Genomic DNA, 20,201 nt, shown 5'->3' on the forward strand with positions numbered 1-20,201 from the left:
ACCCATCATTTGAAGCCTATCTCTAATACTGTCTCCTTCAAACCGTTTTTCACACTCAAACCCACTGGCATCCACAAATCAGAAATTAACTCTCCTTTAGTTAGTGTCATGTTTTTTATATAAATTATCATATATTGTCTTCTATTTTAGGAGGAAAATGGCCAAGCTCCCTACTAAAAATTTTCGTCTTAAGGGCACAAGCCATGTTTTATTTTTCTTTATGTAGTCTCTTATACTTGGTGCAAAAAGGGTTGTATATAGGGTAATGATTAAATATTTGAAGAGTAACTTAATGTTTAGATATTAAAAAATGTTTTAGAATTAGATAGCGGTAGTTATTGCACAATATTTTGAATGCAGTAAATGACATTTTTACTGTCTCTTTTAAATGGTTAATTTTATGTTGCTGAAATTTCACATCAATAAAAATTTGTTAAAAGAATGAATTGATTGAATGAATGATTATACCTTCCTAGCACTTGGCTGACAAATTAGAATCACTTCTTTCTCTCTGCTTCAATTTTGCAGAGGAGAGCAATATGAACATGTAATTGTATTTCCATATCAGCAGCATGAATATGTTCTCTAACTAACTTCTCCCAATTTCTCTATCTTCTCTACCTTTGCAGAGTGGTGTCTTCCACAACCCGACAGCTTCTGATCCCGTGTGAATGGATGGGATTATTCTCTATATTCCCCATCTTCAACCTGACTAAAACAAGCCTCACTAGCCTCCAGTCAGACAATGTGAGGGAGAAACTCACCATCTAACATAAAAATGGAGAATAAGTTTGAGGCTATCTGCATCTTTCCTTAGTTTGAAAGAAAGTTAATCCCAGAATTTATAGACAAAGTACTTTCCCTTAGCTACAAGTACAAATCATTGTCAATTATACAACCTCCTCAATAGAAATGCATTCCAAGAGTATTTTATCTTTTAAAGCAAAAGACATTTTAAATGACATTTAAACACAATGTCTAATATGGCTTAAACAAAGATTTTGAGTGGAACCATTTCATCAGCATTGACATTTCAGCCACCATGAGTGATTCTCCTTCGAATGTTGATGGAATTGATAAACCCATGGTTTCCACCTCCAGTTTCTCCCCTTCCAATATACCCTGAAAAATGTCACCAGATTTATCTATCTCACACACTCCCATATCCAGAAACATTACTATCCACTAATTGTTTACTTTAAAAAGCCCTAACTCCTTAGGTCAATGGTTGTTAATGTTGGCTACACATTGGTGGATTTTTTACATATGCCTGGACCATCTGAATTAGAAGTGGTACACAATGAGGCCCAGGTGTAGGTATTCTTTTTAAGGCTCTTCAGGTGATTCTAATGTACAACTGGTGTCAAGAACCACCATCTTGGATAACTTCAGGAGCTTCGGATTGGAAATGGCAGGGGCAGAAGTGTGGGATGTAGGATAAGAAATGAGCAAGCAAGAAAAAGAAGACCAGTCACAACTGAAGAAAATTGAGCCCATAGAGATGTTTCTTGCGGATGCCATTGTTATGAGGCAGATAGAGTTTTTACTCTCTGAGTACAAGTAGAAAATAGACGCACACCAGCACTTGCCAGTTACGGTCCTTTCTCCAGCTCTCTTTTACATCTGATTCTGGCAGAAGTGCCAGCAATGCAGCCCTCTGCAGTTGCCCAGTGTGTCCTGACAGGCCATTCTTTCATTCTGGGGTCCATGTGTCCCACCCCTGCCCCTTTCTAGGGGATTGGACCTCTGGCAGGCACAAAGCAAGAGTGAGGTTATTGGCTGGTAATTTTCCTCCTGCATAAAGATAAAGAGGGCAACAGTGTTTTATCTGCTGTAACTACTCAACAGGCTCTTTCTTCCCTGGGGCAGGATTAGGTAAAATTTGTGTCACATAGTTTACCCGCCAGGATGTCTGTCCCAAAGTGGAATGGAGAATCTTGAAGGATATAAATGATACTGCTGCAATGGCAGACACATCTGGTGCCCCCAACTCCTTTTAGGAGGCATTCATGTCTAGGTTTTGCTACAAGACCTAGGGTGGGCTCTATCGAAGCACTTTATGACTGTGCTTTTGAAAATGTTTCCCTCTAGTCATCATTATGAGGTTATGTATTAGGTAATGTCTTGAAAAATGGCCAGAGGGCTAAAGTGTCAGCTTTACAGCTCACATACCTGAAAATAACAATGTTGGTTTATTATTTTTATTTGACAATATCTTTGGAATGTCTCATAAACAGAAATTAATAGTGACAACTCTGTCTCTGTACACAACCCTACCAACACATAATGCTAAGAAAAGCCAAGGCCACTAACTGAATACTTTCAAGAATTCCTCTCCCTATTATCCCATTCAAGGTACACTCCTGGCCTTTTTTGTCTCAGCCATCAGAGTCAACTTCAGTTACCCAAGGTTCACTAAAATCCACAGATAATCCTCCACTTAAATATTTTTTTAAAGAATTGCAACCTCTCTTCCCATCTTATCTCCTATAAAAATTTCCAATAAGCAAGAGAGATATGAGTTGGTATATCCAGCCCCAAAGACAAAAGACTGGCTGGGAATGTGAGAATGTTAGCAAAGAAATGACCGAAACATTTTGAAATCACATCTATATTTTTAATTGGTAACTTTTCTTTCTTTTTATTTAAACTTTCACATGTGCGAGCCAATTATAATTGCTATTTTTTGGGAATTTAAGAAGTTATTAATAAATGAAAAGACAATATAATGTCTGCACAATCTGGATTTAAAAAACATTAATTTGCGGGGGAGGGGCACTTGGGTGGCTCAGTCAGTTGAGTGGCCAACTCTTGACTTGGGCTCAAGTCATGATCCCAGGGTTATGATCACGCTTCCCCTTGGGCTCCACACTGGGAGTGGAGCCTACTTGAGATTCACTCTCCCTCTCCTTCTGCCCCTCTCCCTAGCTTGCATTCTCCTCTCTCTTTCTCAAAAAAAAAAAAGCATTAATTTAGATTGGTCTTATACAGAAATCGCTCCAGGAAGCATTACCTTCAAACATAAAGTTTGAATGCTCGTTTGGCAGCACGTCTAACTAAAGTTGGAATGACACGGAGAGCATTAGCATGGCTCCTGCACCAGGATGATATGCAAATGCAAAGTTTGATCACTTTTCCAGATGAACACATTCCAGACTTTTTAAACCAACCAGTATTAATCAACAAAATAGAAATTAAGCATATACTATATACAAAACAATATTCCATATTTTAAAAATATAAAGTAGTATCTCTATAGTCCTAGATTCTGTAATTGAGTATATACCTATATATGTGATTTCCTTGGGCTCTCAATAAAACAGTGATAATGCTCTTCTACTAATCAAATTACTCATTTTCATGAATGTCTGCTGGAGGTTAGGATTTTAGGTTATATTCTCTTTTTCTATACCCAATGCCTCATATAAGTAGTTGATTCACATGAGGTAATTAATACATGTTTGTTGAATAAATAACCACTCATATAATGTATGTATACCTACACACATATATCTATGTATAATAGATACATGTATGCAATACATATATATGTACTATAGATATATAGAAACACACACATACACACGAGATATTGATTATTTGTTTATGTGAAATTTGGTGTGTGTGTAAAATTAGAAGGAAGTAAATGACAAGTGTAGTGTAATATTTCCATCATTCCAGTGTTGAGATAATAAAGCCAGGCCCAATTTGTCCTGTGATGTTATAGGACAAGTGGTAACTTGTAAAATATGTAGGTGGAAACTGGTTTGGTCAATATTTCAATTGAATTTCTGGAATAATAATGATCTTTCTTGCATTTTTCTGGACACCCCTTTAAAGAGTTTTTCCATGAAGCAGGTTTTGGGACAGCTGCTTTCACATGTGGTCCTGAGAAAACTGTATTGAAAAGAAAGATAACTTCCACCCAAATATCTATTGCTGTATTACACAGAAATGTACAGTAAAACATGTGATATATTATTACCTGAATTATATATTCCAAGGTCCAAAGGCTGAAAAAAGAGGCTTCAATCTATTTTTTCCAGCATGCTTGAAGGCAAATGTCCTTTAAAATTTGCACATCATGGGAATGGAATGTGCTCAGGGATCAGCTGAAAGTTTAAAAAACATGGGAACTTTGCAGCTGTGGCTACGGGCTTAGGCTCAGCAGGAGAGGACAGGTTCCCTTCTGGGCCATTCTATAAGTTCCGATGAGTTCCCCAGGGAGTCACAGATAATACTCCTTGTCCTGACAAAGCCATATGCAGATTTTGAGCCAAACTGTGCAGGTGTACAGTAATAAGATCTTACATTTGCATAGCACAACAGATTATATTGTGCTATATAATCTTTTGAATTAGGCAGAAAGCTAATTGTCTCTAGGTTATAGACAAGGAAACCAAACTTTGGTGAGGGTTAGGGGTATGAGATAATAGAAAACACATAACTGGTCTCTGTTCCTAGTTTCTGACAGAGCTCCTAAAACCGTTGTAATTTCCTAAGTGATAAGAGCACAGGGACCATCCTTTGTTCTAATGTTTGGTCTTTCCTGACACAGGGCTCCTGGTTCCTGACACAGGGCTCCTAAGTCCCTTGGAATTTCCTTGATGATAGGGGTCTCTTGTTCTAATGAGGTGACTCTGAGTAGACTCCTGGATGGCATTGATCAACAGAAAGACCAAGCCATGATTAGAGGCTTGGAAAAAAAAAAAAAGAGGCTTGGAACTTCCAGCCACACCCCCACATTCTCCAGAGAGGGAAGCGGGGTTGCAAAAGACGTTCATGATAGATCATGTTTACATGATGAAGCCTTCATAAAAATCCCAAATGTATGTGCTTGGAAGTGAGTCTGCTTCTGGGTTGGTGAACACACAGAGGTGCCGGGAGATGGCATGGAAGTTCTAGGTCTCTTTCTACCGACCTTGCTCTGCATCTCTACCATCATATTATCTTTTTATCATATACTTTTATAAGAAGCTTATAAATAGTAAGTAAATTGTTTTATTGAGTTCTGTGAGCCCCTCTAGCAAATTAATCAAATATAAAGAGGGGGTAGTAGGAACCTCTAATTCATAGCTGATCAGTCAGAAGCACAGGTAACGACCTAGACTTGCAATTGGTATTGGAACTGGGGGGAATACTTAACCCCCTTTAACTGGGCCCTTAACATGTGAGATCAGATGTTATCTCCAGAATTGCTTAGTGTGGGAAAAGACCCTGCAGAGCTGGCTTCAGAAGTGTTGTGACTGTGGCAGTCATGTGAGAGTAAAGAAGGAACCTGGGAGGGAGACTGGGTTTTTCCTGCTTGAGTGGCTTGCAAGGTCCCACAGCAGAAAGGGGCGAAATTGGAAATAGAACCTATAGATTTGGTCAGATTTCATATAGAGTTCAGAGGATGTAAGTGTTTTCCAGTCCTACTATTTTCTGGCTATGTGACTTTCTTCAAGACTCTCAAGCTCTTTGAACTTGAACAGCCTCATCAATAAAACAGAATAAAAATCTCTCACATTGTTACTCTGGGGGTGAAATAATGTGTGAAAAGTTTTGTTGACAGCAAACTATGATTTAAGGTTTATGTCATATTTACTCTTTTACTCCCCTGCAAATGGTAGCAGTATAGTTTTCCAGAAGCATCCTGTTTAAAAAAAAAAAAACAACAACAACAAAAAACAGGCACAGAATCTGTAATTCTGAAATCCTCAAAACTCTACACCAAAAGTCTTTCTAACTCATATAGCAGCAAAGTCTTACCTGAACTGACAGTCCTATTTACTTTCTTGTTTTACCCTATTTAATACAAATATTCATTTCTTCCACATCAGAAATACCAATATAATTATAAGGTTACAAGTTGCTGCCTCACACCTGTAGACGTCTTCTGCAATAATTGGTATTATTTTTTGTTATTTATTATTTTTATTATTTATGTTATTTTCCTACAACTCAACATCCTATATCCCAATGTATATCTGGCCCTTTAGATTTGGGGAGGATCATGGGGCTTATAATATGGAATGGAGTCACACTGACCCAGCTTAAAGATGACCGGATGACAGGATGCCACAATTCTGGGTGAATTTTGAGTGTCAGGTCAGAGGCTGGGTGGTTCTGAGGTCAGCCAGAGGTTGGGTCTACTCCAGAGGAAACTTAGGACAGCCTCGGAGATGTCATGCATTTCCGGTCCCAAGCTTCAACTTGATTCCTGGTCCTGAAACGAATGAGGCTATTTGAATGACTCTCCTCACAGTAACACAGCCAAGGGCTAGAATCAGAAACCATGGTGGAGAATGGATGAGCAAAGCCATTGGGCAACATTGGATCTGAATCTGGATTCCTACACTACTGCTTACCAGCTCTGCACCTTTGACGGGTTTACCAAGATTTTTAAATATTATCTTCTCATCCTTAAAGTGGAAAATTTAAAATTTGTCTGAGGGCTGTGATAAGTTTTCAATGGCACAGGATATATAGAAGTGCTTTCTGTGGTGACTGATTGATACTAGGTGTCCAGTAAAGGATTGATTCCACTCTCTTTTCCTTTGTTACCATTTCCATGGTATTTCCACTAACAGGAACCTCTACTGTAAGGTTATTGTGAAGTTTTTCTTCAAATTGCTAATTTGTTGTGGTGGTGGTATATTAATTTAAATAGCTGAGGGTTGTTATTTCATTTATTTATTTTTTTTCTGAATCTTGGTTTGGATATGTGCCATTTTTAAGTCCAGAAAGTTGAATTTCTGGTTTAATTCCAATATTATTCTGGCAAGCTATTTTTTTAAGAAAACAAACTGTTTTAATAATGTATGAGGATTATAATGCACGTGTCTCACAGTTTGCAGGAAACAGAGCAAAACACCCATAAGTGATAAAGTGTGTTTACTGTAGGTCAACTAATTACATTTCTCAAACCTGGAATATATGAAATTTGATGGTTGGCTCTAGTCTGTAGAGAACTACAGGGCACGCACTGTATCTTGGCTGAGATTCATTCTGAAGTTCTGAGGCTGGAGCTCATGATAATAGCACGTGAGCTTTGGTATGACTAATTCACTTAAATTTTTTAAATAGGTCTTGAGTCAAAAAGTTCTCCCAAAGTTAAATCACCACAAGTCATAAATGCTCAAAGAGAGATTCCCTCCAGCACTGGCATTTCTCCTGGCTGTTGTGTCGGGCAGCACAAGAGCCAACTCACAGGCCATCAAGAAACCTCATATCAAGGTGCTACATGTTGCTCTCAGGACCTTTTTCTCAAGTAAAGGAGCATACATTGCAAAAGGAAGGCTTGCATGCCTGTGAAGGTGGTCTGTAAGCCAATGGGGAAATAAAGGACAATTCAGTAAGTGGTCCCAGGACCAGTAGTCACCACAAAAAAATAAATAAATAAACCTCATTAATGTGAATCTCAGGAAATCCATGCCAGACAAAGTTAAGCCTTCGATGCAAACAGGAAAATTTTCATAAGAAAATATGCAAGACTACCACATGACCTCAAGACAGGGAAGGAGTCTTAAACAGGACAAAAATGCACAAACCCTAAAAGAAAATATGACCAGATTTTACAACAAAGTTTAAGATGTCCACAGAACAAAAAGTACTAATAAGCAGAATTAGAAGACAAGCCACAGACTGGGAGGTTATATCTGCATACAACTGACAAAGATTAGTAACTGGATTATATAAAGTAGTTCCAGACATTAATAAGAAAAAAACTAATGGCACAGTAGAAAAATGGAGAAAAAAGATATAAATACCAGAACAGGAAACAACATTGACCAATCACTTTATGAAAAGATGTTCAGGGACTCCTGGGTAGCTCAGTTGATTAAAGCGTCCAACTCTTGATTTCAGCTCAGGTCATGATCTCACGGTTCCATGAGAATGAACCTCCTTGTTGGGCTCTGCACAGACAGTGTGGAGCCTGCTTTGGATTCTCTCTACCTCTCTCTCTGCCCCTCCCCCACTTGCATGTGTGAGCACACATGCGCGCGCGCTCTCTCTCTCTCTCTCTCTCAAAATAAATAAATAAACTTTAAAAAAAAGGGTGTTCAAGGTGAAAAATAATTATGGAGAAGCAAATATAAACAGATTTGGCAAAATTTTAAAAGTTCATAATGTCACCTTCTGGTGAAATGATGAAATGGAAAGTTTTGTGTGCTGTTGAAGGGCAGTGTAAATTGGTAAAGCCACTTTGGGGAAGACATAGTTGGCATTATCTCCTAAGGTTGAAGATACTTCCACTCCTTTGTCCAGGATTCCCATCCTAGAGCAGGACTTCCCACAGATGGCACTGTGAGCTCTGCACAGGTCACTTGTGTGCTGGGACTTTGATCCTGGAGCCTTGGGGACAGGTGGGGAGGGAGGGGCTGACAGTGGCTTGAAGTCTTGTGTTGGTTCTTTCTGGATACTCACCTGATTCCGTAAGTATGCCATATATATTTTTTCATTTTCTATACACAAAAAATGTTACACAACCCTGCCCAGGAATGTGTGCCTTTACTTTCACAAAGAGATACCCACAGTGGTCACAGATATGTGCCTACAGCATTGTCTATGCTGTGTCAGACCACATGACTACAGCATTTTTTATGGTGACAAAAACTTAGAAACCACTTGGTTTCATTCAAAACTTTCTAACTCAGAAACGCCTTCCTCCAAGAGGCTTTCTTTTTTTTTTTTTATTTTTTATTGTTTATTTATTTTTGAGAGAGAGAGAGAGAGAGACAAAGGGTGAGCAGGTGAGATGCAGAGAGAGAGGGAGACACAGAATCTGAAGTAGGCTCCAGGCTCTGAGTTGTCAGCACAGAGCCCAAGGCAAGGTTCAAACTCATGAACCACGAGATCATGACCTGAGCCAAAGTAGGATGCTTAACTGACTGAGCTACCCAGGTGCCCCCAAGAGGCTTTCTAAATTTGCATCTCCTCTCCTCTTCACTCTCCCCTTCCATGAGGGTCAATTCCATGAGAGCAGAAAACTATTTATTCACTTCTATATACTCAGAGCATAAAACAGTATGAAGCATAGGAAACAGTAAAATACAGTAAAAAAAAAAACAATTTTTTAAAGTTTATTTATTTTTGAGAGAGAGAAAGCATAAGTGGGGGAGGGATAGAGAGAGAGAGGAGAGAGGGGAGAGAGAGTGAGAGAGAGAGAATTTCAAACAGGCTCCACACTCCATGCAAAGCCCAACGTGGAGCTCAAACTCACAAACCGTGGGATTATGACCAGATTCGAAATCAAGTGTTGGATTCTTAACTGACTGAGCCATCCAGGTGCCCCAACAGTAAAATACCTTTTTCAATATTTAATGAATGTCCATTCTCCAGTTTAACTGTGTATATTCATAAAACAGAATACCATACAAAAGTTAAAATGTAGGAATTAAGGTTCTAGATACCAATGCAGGAAGTTTCTCAAAACATAAGATACAAAAAAGCAGGTTGAAAACCATATATATATATGAAAACCATTTATATATATAAACATATATAAAATATACATATATATCATATATGCTATAATACTATTTTTATAAAAAGTAAAAACATGCAAAAACTGTCTATAGATTATTTGTGTATATTAAGCATGTATAAAAGCTTAAAGTGTGCTTGAGAAAGATACACACCAAATGCAGGAACTATTGCAGTTGCCTCTGAGAACACAGCAGAGGAGACGTGATACACAGGGGGCTTGAACTGTATCTCTAATATTTATTTCTTCTAAAAAAATGACACAAGTATGGTAGATGTGCAAGTACTCAGTAGGTTTGCATAGTGGATACACAGAAGTTTGTTATACATTCTAATATGTGCTTTTAAGTGTGAAAATTTCTATAATGTATATTTGATGTAAAGATACTCCTCACTTGATAAACAATTCACTTTGTGTCTATAAAGGCAAACATTAGGAAGAACTGGCAAACTTCGGAGCCCCTGGGACTTTTGCCTCTTCTGCAGCATGGCTCAAAGCCTTCGTCCTTGTCACTTCACTTACTTTTTCTAAGTTTTACCTAACAGCATCAAGCTATACATTTTCAGAGATAGACAGAGGACAGACACGGACCAACAGCAGCATAGAAGGTTTCCTCCTCCCTGCAGCTGTCTCCAGGCTCTATAATGAGCGCCTTGTCCCACTTCTGTCTCACCTCCACATCCTGGAAGTCCTGCCATTTCCCTCTCTGACTTCTGGGATGTGCTGCACCCCCCCACCCCCCGCAGCAGCAAGGATTGTCATTCAAATGGGGCTGCAGCTGCTGCATTTCTGACACTGGAGAACGTACTCTTGAGCTTCATGTCCCACTCTCTGATGCTAAACAGTCCTTTTCTGTCTTTTAATAGATTCTTGGAGGAGGAGGAAGTGGAGGCTGAGGTTAGCTTGCTGGCTTGTGTGCCTGTCTCAGCTGGAGTGGCATCTGGCACTAAGCCTACCATTTAGTCAGATGGTATTGCTTTCTGTTACATATGCGCCCGCGCACATGCACAAAGCAGAAGCTCGAGCCATTCAAACTCTAGGTCTCCATGCCTACAAGTTACATTGCCCTGGCCAGAATTATATTGAATCACACTCTGGGGTATAAACTCAAAATATGCATGTTCATTGGCATCTACAACCATGTCAAGTGAGGTTCAGCTTGTTTTCAAACTGGCAGTGGGACAGAGAAAGTAGGTGAAACTTCCTTCAAATGATTTCTATTTTTGGTAAAAAGAACTCACAGGATGTGGTAAAAGGATTGGCTCAACCAATTCTCTCATACATGGAGGATTTGGAACCTTTCTAGGGGGACCTCGGTGGACTGTTGCTGTGACTAGAACTTCCCAAATATCTCCTTCCCCAGACTCCTAATGATGACTAAAGCATAGAACTCTGACCTCTTTTTTCCACCCTTCCATGGTTCTCTTCCAGGTTGACAGCCTTTCAGGACCCATCAAGATCTGTCTTCTCACTCCCTATAGTGAGTCTAGAAACTTCAGACCTATTATAGCAGAGGTTGTGGTTGTCAAATGATAACTCCAAGCTGGCCAAATCCAACCAGCTGCCTGATTTGCAAATAAAATTTTATTGGAACACAGAAATGCTCATTTCTTTTTTTTTTTTTAATTTTTAATGTTTATTTATTTTTGAGAGAGACAGAGAGAGACAGAGTGTGCACGAGGGAAGGGCAGAGAAAGATAGAGACACAGAATCCAAAGCAGGCTCCAGGCTCTGAGCTGGCACAGAGCCGAAGTGGGGCTCCTACTCACAAACGCTGAGATCATGACCTGAGCTGAAGTTGGATGCTTAACTGACTGAGCCACGCAGATGCCCCAACAATGCTCATTTGTATACAAATTGTCTGTGGCTGTTTTCATGCTAGAACGATAAGGTTGAGTAGTACAGTAGTACTAGGGACCGAAAGCCTAAAATATTTATTGTCTGGCCCTTTACTAAACAAGTAAGCTGACCCCTTGGTACTAGAAATCCCATAGCTTGAAGGACTGACTAGATTACATGCTATAGCCAAGAAATATCAGGTCAAAAACATACTTATGTTCAATTTATAACCAAGGCTATCCCAGGGAATCAGCAAAACTGGGGGCCAAATATGCACACCTCATTTATTTATTTTTTAAATATAACAAAATCAAAGAAATACCCCTCCATAAAGTAGTCCTCTCTGACTAGAAACTGTTCCCTGTTGACCCATGATCGCTCTCAACACTAACAATGAAATAACATAGAACTTTAATTTCTCTGTGACTCATCCTCTTTATTCAAGCCATGGTTTCTTGCTGGACTTGTCACCCCACACTTGATGGCTGGGGGCCAAGATGACCATGCCACTGGCACAGCTCAGACTACCTGGGAAGGTTGAGGGCCCATGGTAAACATGCCCTTTAAAGGGCAACAGGAACAAGCTTCCTCAAGCTTTGGATCACATGTGCCTCACCAGTCTGTGACTACTACTATCCCTTTGTCTTACAGAGACTCAGGCAGATGCTGAGTGGACACAGAAGGCAAATGATATACATCTCTGTTCTACGAGTTCCAAAATCACTTGAATGATCCAAGGAAAATGACTATTTCAAAGAACGCCCGTCCACAATTTACTGTAGTTAATGATGTTTGGTTTCCGGACAGATTGTAATTACCAATATTATATGCATAATAATGTGTTTGACAGGGTTAGCTAAGCTCTGCATTATTGTTTTTAGATCTGTCTGCTTTGTGGTGACTAGATTGAAGGCCAGGAGACTGGAAGTCAAGGGTAAGTCACTCACCCAGTTTGGGTTTCAGTTTGACTCTGGAAATGAGGAGTTTGGACCAAATAACAAGAAAACGATCTTCCTAGTTTACAAAGCAGTTTTACGGGTGTGATCCTATATTGTTATTTTATGATTTGAGATGTATGCATCTCCGCCATACTTAAGTGCTATTGGAAATGCTGGAACCGGCTTGGCAGTCTTGTGATGGTCTAGAAAAAAGCAGGTCAAAGTGTGTTTCTTGTTTTCCACCATATCCTTCTTTATAATAAAAGTGTTGCTCAAGCAATAAAGTACGTTAAGGGTTTACATTTTCTTTGTTTTCCGGTACTAACCTGTGCCCTGTTCTCTTTGTCCACTCCTTCCAGATAACCAGCCTTGGTTAGTTGATGCCATTGGGCTACGATTAGAGCAAAGCTAAGAAACCCTAGCAGACACCATAAAAAGATTTCCAGCCTCGGTACACCACACCTCACCGAACTAAAGTCTAATTCCGAGAATTACAAAATGGCCAGTAAGACACTGCGGCCTGCGTGAGTCTTAGGGGCCTTCCTCCCCTTCCACTAGCTGTGCTCAGTGAATCTTGTGTGAGGCATTTCTTTCTCAGGTGGGCTGTGTTAATCCTGGTGGAGACTTTGTGGTGAAAACCTCAGACTCTGGCCTTTGTTTTCAGAATTTTTGTGCAGATGAAATCCACTCTGTCTCTGACTCTGTGGACACAGGGGTGCAGTTTTGTGGATTACAGTGTGTATTTTTCGGGTGAGGCTTGCGGTGTGTGAATTTGTACGGTGTTTAAGTGACGGATGGAATGTGGAAGGGTTAGGACGCACTCTGTTGAAGCCGTTCCAAGTTGCCAAATGTTTTCTGTGAAGCCCAAGTGTGCCGTCAGGTTTGGATTTCCTTTCCCGACATTTTCAGTTGGTTGTGTTTGTACTTCTGTGGGAGTGTACCTGAGTGGCTGGGTACTGAATAGTTGGCGTAAAAATCTTCCCGGACAATGATGAAAGAAAGATATACGATCTCCCTTCCCAGAAGCTGAGTTTGATGTGGAAAGAAAGGAAAAGAAAATCAATTCCCAGCTCAGTTTCCTGCCTGTGCTGGTCAAAGAAGTCATCCAAACCTGAACATTTAATGATTTTAATGTAATTCTGGAGTTTTAGAAATTAAGTACAGAGGCCAACTATCAGAAGGCATGATGAGATGCTAACTCCTAGATAAAAGAAGAATTAAACTAGAAAAACATTTATTGTTATCATAGCACTTCCTAATAGGTTAGTTCATTTCATATGCCTTGAAAGAGGAAAAATGTTGCACTTTAGTCAGAAAATAAGCTGCAGTGCACATGTATCTTGCCAAACACCAATTTTTAGAATATTTTTGAGACCTTAGGAGACTAACCTTAAGTAGCACAGAAAGATGTTTCAGAGCATAACATTTAAGTAGACACCACTGAATTGGTCTGATAGACTTTCATTTAGGGATAATAATTTCCTAATTTATAAGGACCCAAGCAACACTCATCTGTTTCAACCAAAGTAGCTCCCTTTTACTATTCTTAATGCCTCCTGATGTTGAGGGTCATGGAGTGATTTCATGGATAAAAATAGTTCCTACTGTTCAAACAAATAGAAAAGCATTGGATTTATTTATTTCTGAGGATCCTTATGGCCTCCATAGTTGATATGATAGAATGAGAAGAGAGCTGAATCAGGAAGGGAAGAGTGTGACAGACACTATCGGTTTTTATGTAGATCTCACCTTCCACTTCACCTCACTCTTATATTTCCTTGCTTACAGATCTCTGACTTTGTTCTGAGATTTGGAACAGCCATGGGTTCAGGGATAGAGACCATCCCTGGCCGAAAGGTGGAATCTCAATTGGTCTATGCCAATCACAGTAGTCTTAATCACCAGACAGTCATTGGTTTAGGTGTGAACATATGCTCTTACTCTGGGCTTTGGAGAACTAGAATCTATCTGGAGTGTCTCCAAAAGACTTCCTTTGCTAGAAAAAGAGATACATAGTGGTCTGTTTCTTTTGCTGGATCTCTGCACTAGGAGCAGCTATCTAATTTGTGGGGCTCAGTAAAGACTTAAAATATGAAGATCCTTGTTCGTTTCTTCTACTGTCTCTCTCTACCTGCCATGGTATTTTTTTACTTGCTATTTAGGGATGGGTAACCTCATAGGCACCTCACCCAGCAACTCAGCATGCAGAACTCACATTACCTGACCCTACCCACATCAATACTCAGAACCCCACTGGAGGCAAGGGGTGGAAGTATTTGGGGCAGGGGTCAGGGAGCAGGTGATCTAAAACTGGTTCAACCCACATGGTGAGGCAGGACTGCACATGAGTCAAGGCTCCAAACTCTTGGTCCTTTGCTCCTTTGTCCCATTGAACTTCACTTACAAAACACAAATCCAAAGTAAAACTATTAAGAATTTCAAGATGGCAACCATAGAGCATTAGCCCTCATGCATGGCACTATTATGAGCCTGGGGCCACAAACAAGCATACTGACTGCATACCCATGAAGCTGGCCCTTGTCTTCATGTCTGCATGTGTTACCTGAATCTGCCTCACCCATCTTGAAACCACAAGGGGAACATGGCTAAAGAAGAAAGGGGAACAAGCTAAAGAAGGAAGACAAAAAGCACCCAGGTCTTTAAGGTTATTAAGCTACTAAATTAACCAACCTTGAAAACTGTCCAGTATCAAGAATTCTTGCTATATAAGAATCCCTTGTTTTATATCCCTTGTTTTATAGGCCACTTTTCCTTGGGTCTTTCATTAGTCACAATTGAAAGTATTCTAACTGATAGGAAAAATTACACATTAAATTTTTTCTTTTATTTTTGAGAGAGAGAGAGAGAGCAGGGGAGGGGCAGAGAGAGAGGAAGACACAGAATCCAGAGCAGACTCCCAGCTCTGAGCTGTCAGCACAGAGTCCAAATCAGGGCTCAAACTCATGGACCGTGAGATCATGACCTGAGCCGAAGTCGGAAGCTTAACTGACTGAGCCACCCAGGTGCCCCAATTACACATTTTTAAAAGTTTATTTATTTATTTTGAGAGAGAGAAAGAGAGAGAATCCTAAGCAGGCTCTGTGCTAACAGTGCCTGATGCAGGGTTAGATCCCATGAACCTTGAGATCATGACCTGAGCAGAAATCAAGAGTCAGATGCTCAACAGACTGAGTCACCCAGATGCCCCAGGAAAAATTACATATTGATGAAAGAAGTCTACAAAGGGACTAGAAAGCTGTTAAGCTAGAGGAATTTTGCTCTGACATTCAAATTTATAGCCACTGTTCTAGAGAATGCAGTTCTTGCTTTTCTCCAATCACTCTGCAGGGCATGAGAGAGCCTGTGTGTGCATTGGAGCCCAAACACTGGCAGTGCTCTCACACCCCACCCCTTCACATTCCTTCACTCTTAGAAGACTTAACAAGTTTAAGTAGGGCAGATATTGGCAAACTATGACATAGGAGATAAACACCCACATCGAGTTTTAGGTGCACAAGAATGGAGATAATGGAAAGAGGTCACTGTGAGCTTTAGGAACAATTTGAGGCAAAATTATAAAATAGATGAGGCTTGTTTTAGGCTTGCCTACTCTCCTTATGATAGAGTTTTTTTTTTTTTTTTTTTTTTTTTTTTATCTTTAGAGACTCTTCCCTACATAAATATCTTAGATTCTATTCTTGGTTATTCCTACTTAAGGTACAAACTAAAAATTCACGGTGACATTTTACATAAAGTTTTGACTGTCTGGCCCCTAAAGTTCCTTCAAACTTTGAGTTTTTATGAGTCTTCATTGGATGCTCTGTGGCCCTCCTACATAAAAATCCTGGGAAAGTAGATTTTTGGGGGACTTCAAGAAGTTCCAGATCCATAAAGCTCTTCCTTGAATTATGGGTTTGTAAGAAGAATAAATACTCTCTGAAAAAAAAAAACAGCTTCATGGAAAAGGTATGAGAGAGACTTTGAAGGATGTGGTTTGATAACCTATCTGGATGGAAAGGCACTCTATCTAGAAGGTCAGCAGGTGTGCAGGCATGGATGGATGTGCTTCCCTCTGCCTGAGGAAGGGGGATATAACCCTTAGAAGTCTCTTCACCTCCCTTCTCAGGAATGGTTAGGTATTAAGCATGCTTTTTAGACATTTCTAGGGATGAGAGCAGGGTCTACAAATTGTGGGTCACTTTTCTACTTTTATAGGTTATGCTGGGTTGAATAGCATCCCCATATAATTTATGTCATCACAGAAACTCAGAATGTGGCCTATTTAGATATAAATGTACTTAGTTAAGATGAGAACATACTGGATTCTAGTAGACCCAAATCCAATGATGGGTATCCTTATGAGAAGGTATGTGAAGACACACAGGGAAGATGGAAACTTGAGGATGGAGGCAGAGACTGGAGTTATGCTGTCACAAACCATGGAATATCAGAAATCACCAGAAGCTGGAAAAGGCAAGGAAGAAATATTTCTTAGGGCCTTCAGAGGGAGCATGGCCCTGTCAACAACCTGATCTTGAACTTACAGCTTCCAGAACTGTGAGAGAATAAATTTCTGTTGTTTCGACCCACCCAGTTTGTGGTAATTTGTTATGGTGGCCTTAGGAAACAAATACACAGGTAAATGATGGAGGTTGCCTCTCACTGGGGCCACTGACCAGGTAGAATGATAAGGCTTGAGAGCTGACCATTGACTGGGCCTTGAATTTCAGAAAGGGAAATGGAGGAGGTCCTTCCTCAACAGACCATCTACTGACTGCTCTGTGGGGGGGAGCAGGGCTCACCTTTCCATCTGAAAAGAGCCTGTGATATTAGGTAAGTGATAGAAGATTGGATGTTGTCTTAAAGGTCAGCATTCCTGACTGCTGTATGCCCATGGATATGCATCTAGGTTTCTCCCACTTCCACTTTTTCATCACAGCTGTCTGCCAAAGCAAGTCAGACCACAGGTCTTCCTGTTTGAACCAGTGAGTTTGTTCAGTGACATCAGACAAGACGGCTGAAAGCTGTTGGAAGTTTCCTCCCTACTAGATTAGCAGCACGTGGGTGAACCATGCTCATACATTATTCAGAGAGGAAAAAATGTGGGCTTTGACTGAACTTTGAAGGCATCAGCAGCTATTCCAGAGGAGAGTGACCTATTGTTCTGCTTCACAGAACACAAAGAGCAAGCGGAATTCCTTACAGCATAGCTAATGGAGTGCACACAGACACTGTGATGAACTGGCCAGCAGACATCTTTTACGAGCTCTGAGAGCCTGTGCAGCATGCCACACTGCTGATCAGAGGAAGGATGTTCACACTTTTTCTATTTCTGTAAGGTTACAACCCAGTGATACTAGGGTCAGGAGTTTCTGGAAGAGAAAATGGTGTCATCTGTGGAGTGTGTACTTCCCAACAGCACCAAGGTCCCCTCAGAAGGCCCACCAGGAAGAAAAGGTTGGCCTTCATGGTGTTGTCTGGCAGATCCTTCTCTGAAACATGGGAAGCCCTTCCTGTATCATGGAGGAAGAAGAGAAATGGTTGCAAAATTCACTTTTAAAAAACTGCACACCACGTGTTTCAAAGAAACCAGAAAATCACTTTCTAAGAATGGGAGAAAGAAACTCTGACAAAAAGGATCCAATGAAGGCTAATAGGGCCTCAGTCCAGAGCATCTATAAGGGTTCTGAACTAATTCCTGGTGAAGGCTCTTTTTCAGTCAATAATTAAATTTTAAATATTCTGGGGAGAACATAGAACAAACCATGATAAAGCTATTTATTTGTTCCCTATGTTATCACTCTGGCTTTCAAGAAAGACTGAGGAGGGGTTGGAGTGAGGAGAGGAAGAAGAGAGAGAACTATCTTGTTTATATTTCCCTTGGCAAACATTTCTCAATCTGTGGATTAAATTGATCTGTATTTATTAAATATGCTTGATTTCAAAGGTGGAAAACTGATTTATTAAGAAAAAATATGTTGATAGTACAAACTTGATTTAAAAAATTCCATTTTCTCATAGTAAGTTCTCGTGATGTTCCAAATATAAAAAGTATAGTTCAACGCATATAAGACTTATAGAAAGACAATAAAATTACTTATAAACTCATTTAATAATATCTATAATGTTTAAGCTTATTCTGTTAAGTATGTTTTAGTAATTAGGTAATATTTGGGGAGGCTACATATGTCATTTCAGGTCCCAGATTGGCCTTAATAAAGATCTTTAACAATTTTAGGCATAAAACTTATTTGTAATTAAATAATTCATTCAACACTTAAATCCTTCATTTATCCAACAGATATTATTGAGCTCCTATCATGTTCTAAATACTGTGTTGATAAGTAGGGTCAATGACAAGACTGGAACAGATGAAGCCTTCACAAAAATCTGTGAATTAAGAAATATGTTCCCAACATTAGCAAAGTATCTCTCCTCTTTGATGATATATTTAAACTTTTAATGCTGAAAGATAAATTGTTATTCTAAAACAAGAAGCAGCCATTATCAGAATTTCATAGACAGTTCATTTTTAAGAACATAATTTGTTTGATTCCTTAAGTCTTATTATAATTTTGAGTTAACTATTTTGTATAGCCATAAATAAAGTAATGGACAAGTATTTAGTCTCTGTATTGTGTGGACTCATATTTATACTTTATCACTCAGTAGCTTTTGATGAATAACCAGACATCTCTATGCCTCAGTTTTCTCATCTGTACAATGGTAATAATGGTATGTACTTCACAGGTTGTAGGGTGATGATTAAACAATTTAATAGACAGAGTGCCTGGAACAGCTCCTGGAACAGAGTAAATTCACAGAAACATTTTTATTTGATTTTTTTAAAGTGAGTGTTTTTCTTCTTTAAAAAAAATTTTAATGTTTATTATTTTTTTTTTTTTGAGAGAGAGAGAAAGAGAGAGAGTCAGAGTGTGAGCGGAGGAGGAACAGAGAGGGAGCCACAGAATCTGAATCAGGCTCCAGGCTCTAAGCTGTCAGCCCAGAGCCCAATGCTGGGCTCAACTCACAAGCCGAGAGATCATGACCTGAGCCAAAGTCGGACACTTAACAGACTGAGCCACCCAGGCACCCCGATTTTTTTTTATAGTTAAGACATGATTTCAACAATACAATAAAATGAGGGTAAACAAGCAGGTTGTGGGTGAGAAGAACTGGCCTCAGTTTCAGGAGACCTGAGGTTGAATCTCAGCACTGCTGCCAAAGAGTCCAGGTAGGTCAGTAAACTGGGTTTATTTTTACTGTGAAGACAGAGCACACAGATCCCCTTTCAATTATCCACTCCCTCTATTATACGAACACATCCTGCTTTCCGCTACTCAATGACAAATGAGGGACTTGAACTACATGGTCACCAGCGCCCTGTTCACCTCTAAAATTGTGTGACACTGTGATTTCAACAGGATCATAATTCAGGCCTGGGAAATGTTTTGATAGTGAACCCCTTAGTTAGAAAAGTATTTTTTGAAAATGGTATCTGTAGACATAGTTGAAGGAAATTCCTCCCACTGAAAATTACTTCTATCCATGAAAACAAGGTAGTAGAAGATGTTCAGGCTGGTGAAATGAATTTTGATATTTAATGGACAGTTCCAAATAAACTCTTCAGAATCCAAGAGCTTGGACGTAGTCTAAATGAAGAATTGAAAAGCTGTTCTGATAAAGAGTGCCAAATGTGTATACAATTTTTTGAATTCTTCAAAGTGGTTTTGTATCTATTATTTCATTTTCTCTGCTTTAACTGTAACTTTTGCAGAAGAGCTCTGCACTAGAAACCGGATATTCCAGGTTTTCTACCAGCCATATCATTGCTCTCTGAGGAACAGAGTACCTAGATGTTTGGGTCAACTTACTTATATGAATGTCTTTCTCTTGTGAGCATTTAATTTTTTTTAAAAGTTACTTGGGGAAAGTTCATTTTCAAAGAGCCAGTT

The 20,201-nt window shown here is 39.6% G+C and overlaps 1 non-coding gene across 1 annotated transcript; it reads left to right on the forward strand.

Annotated features, from left to right (window-relative positions):
- The first annotated feature begins 3,032 nt into the window (after positions 1–3,032).
- On the forward strand, positions 3,033–3,137 carry LOC113598352 (U6 spliceosomal RNA). Its single transcript, XR_003419025.1, has one exon. It is a non-coding gene; the product is annotated as a U6 spliceosomal RNA (small nuclear RNA).
- The last annotated feature ends 17,064 nt before the right edge of the window (positions 3,138–20,201 follow it).

This window comes from Acinonyx jubatus, chromosome C1 (assembly GCF_027475565.1).
Source record: "Acinonyx jubatus isolate Ajub_Pintada_27869175 chromosome C1, VMU_Ajub_asm_v1.0, whole genome shotgun sequence".
NCBI classification, from domain to species: Eukaryota; Metazoa; Chordata; class Mammalia; order Carnivora; family Felidae; genus Acinonyx; species Acinonyx jubatus.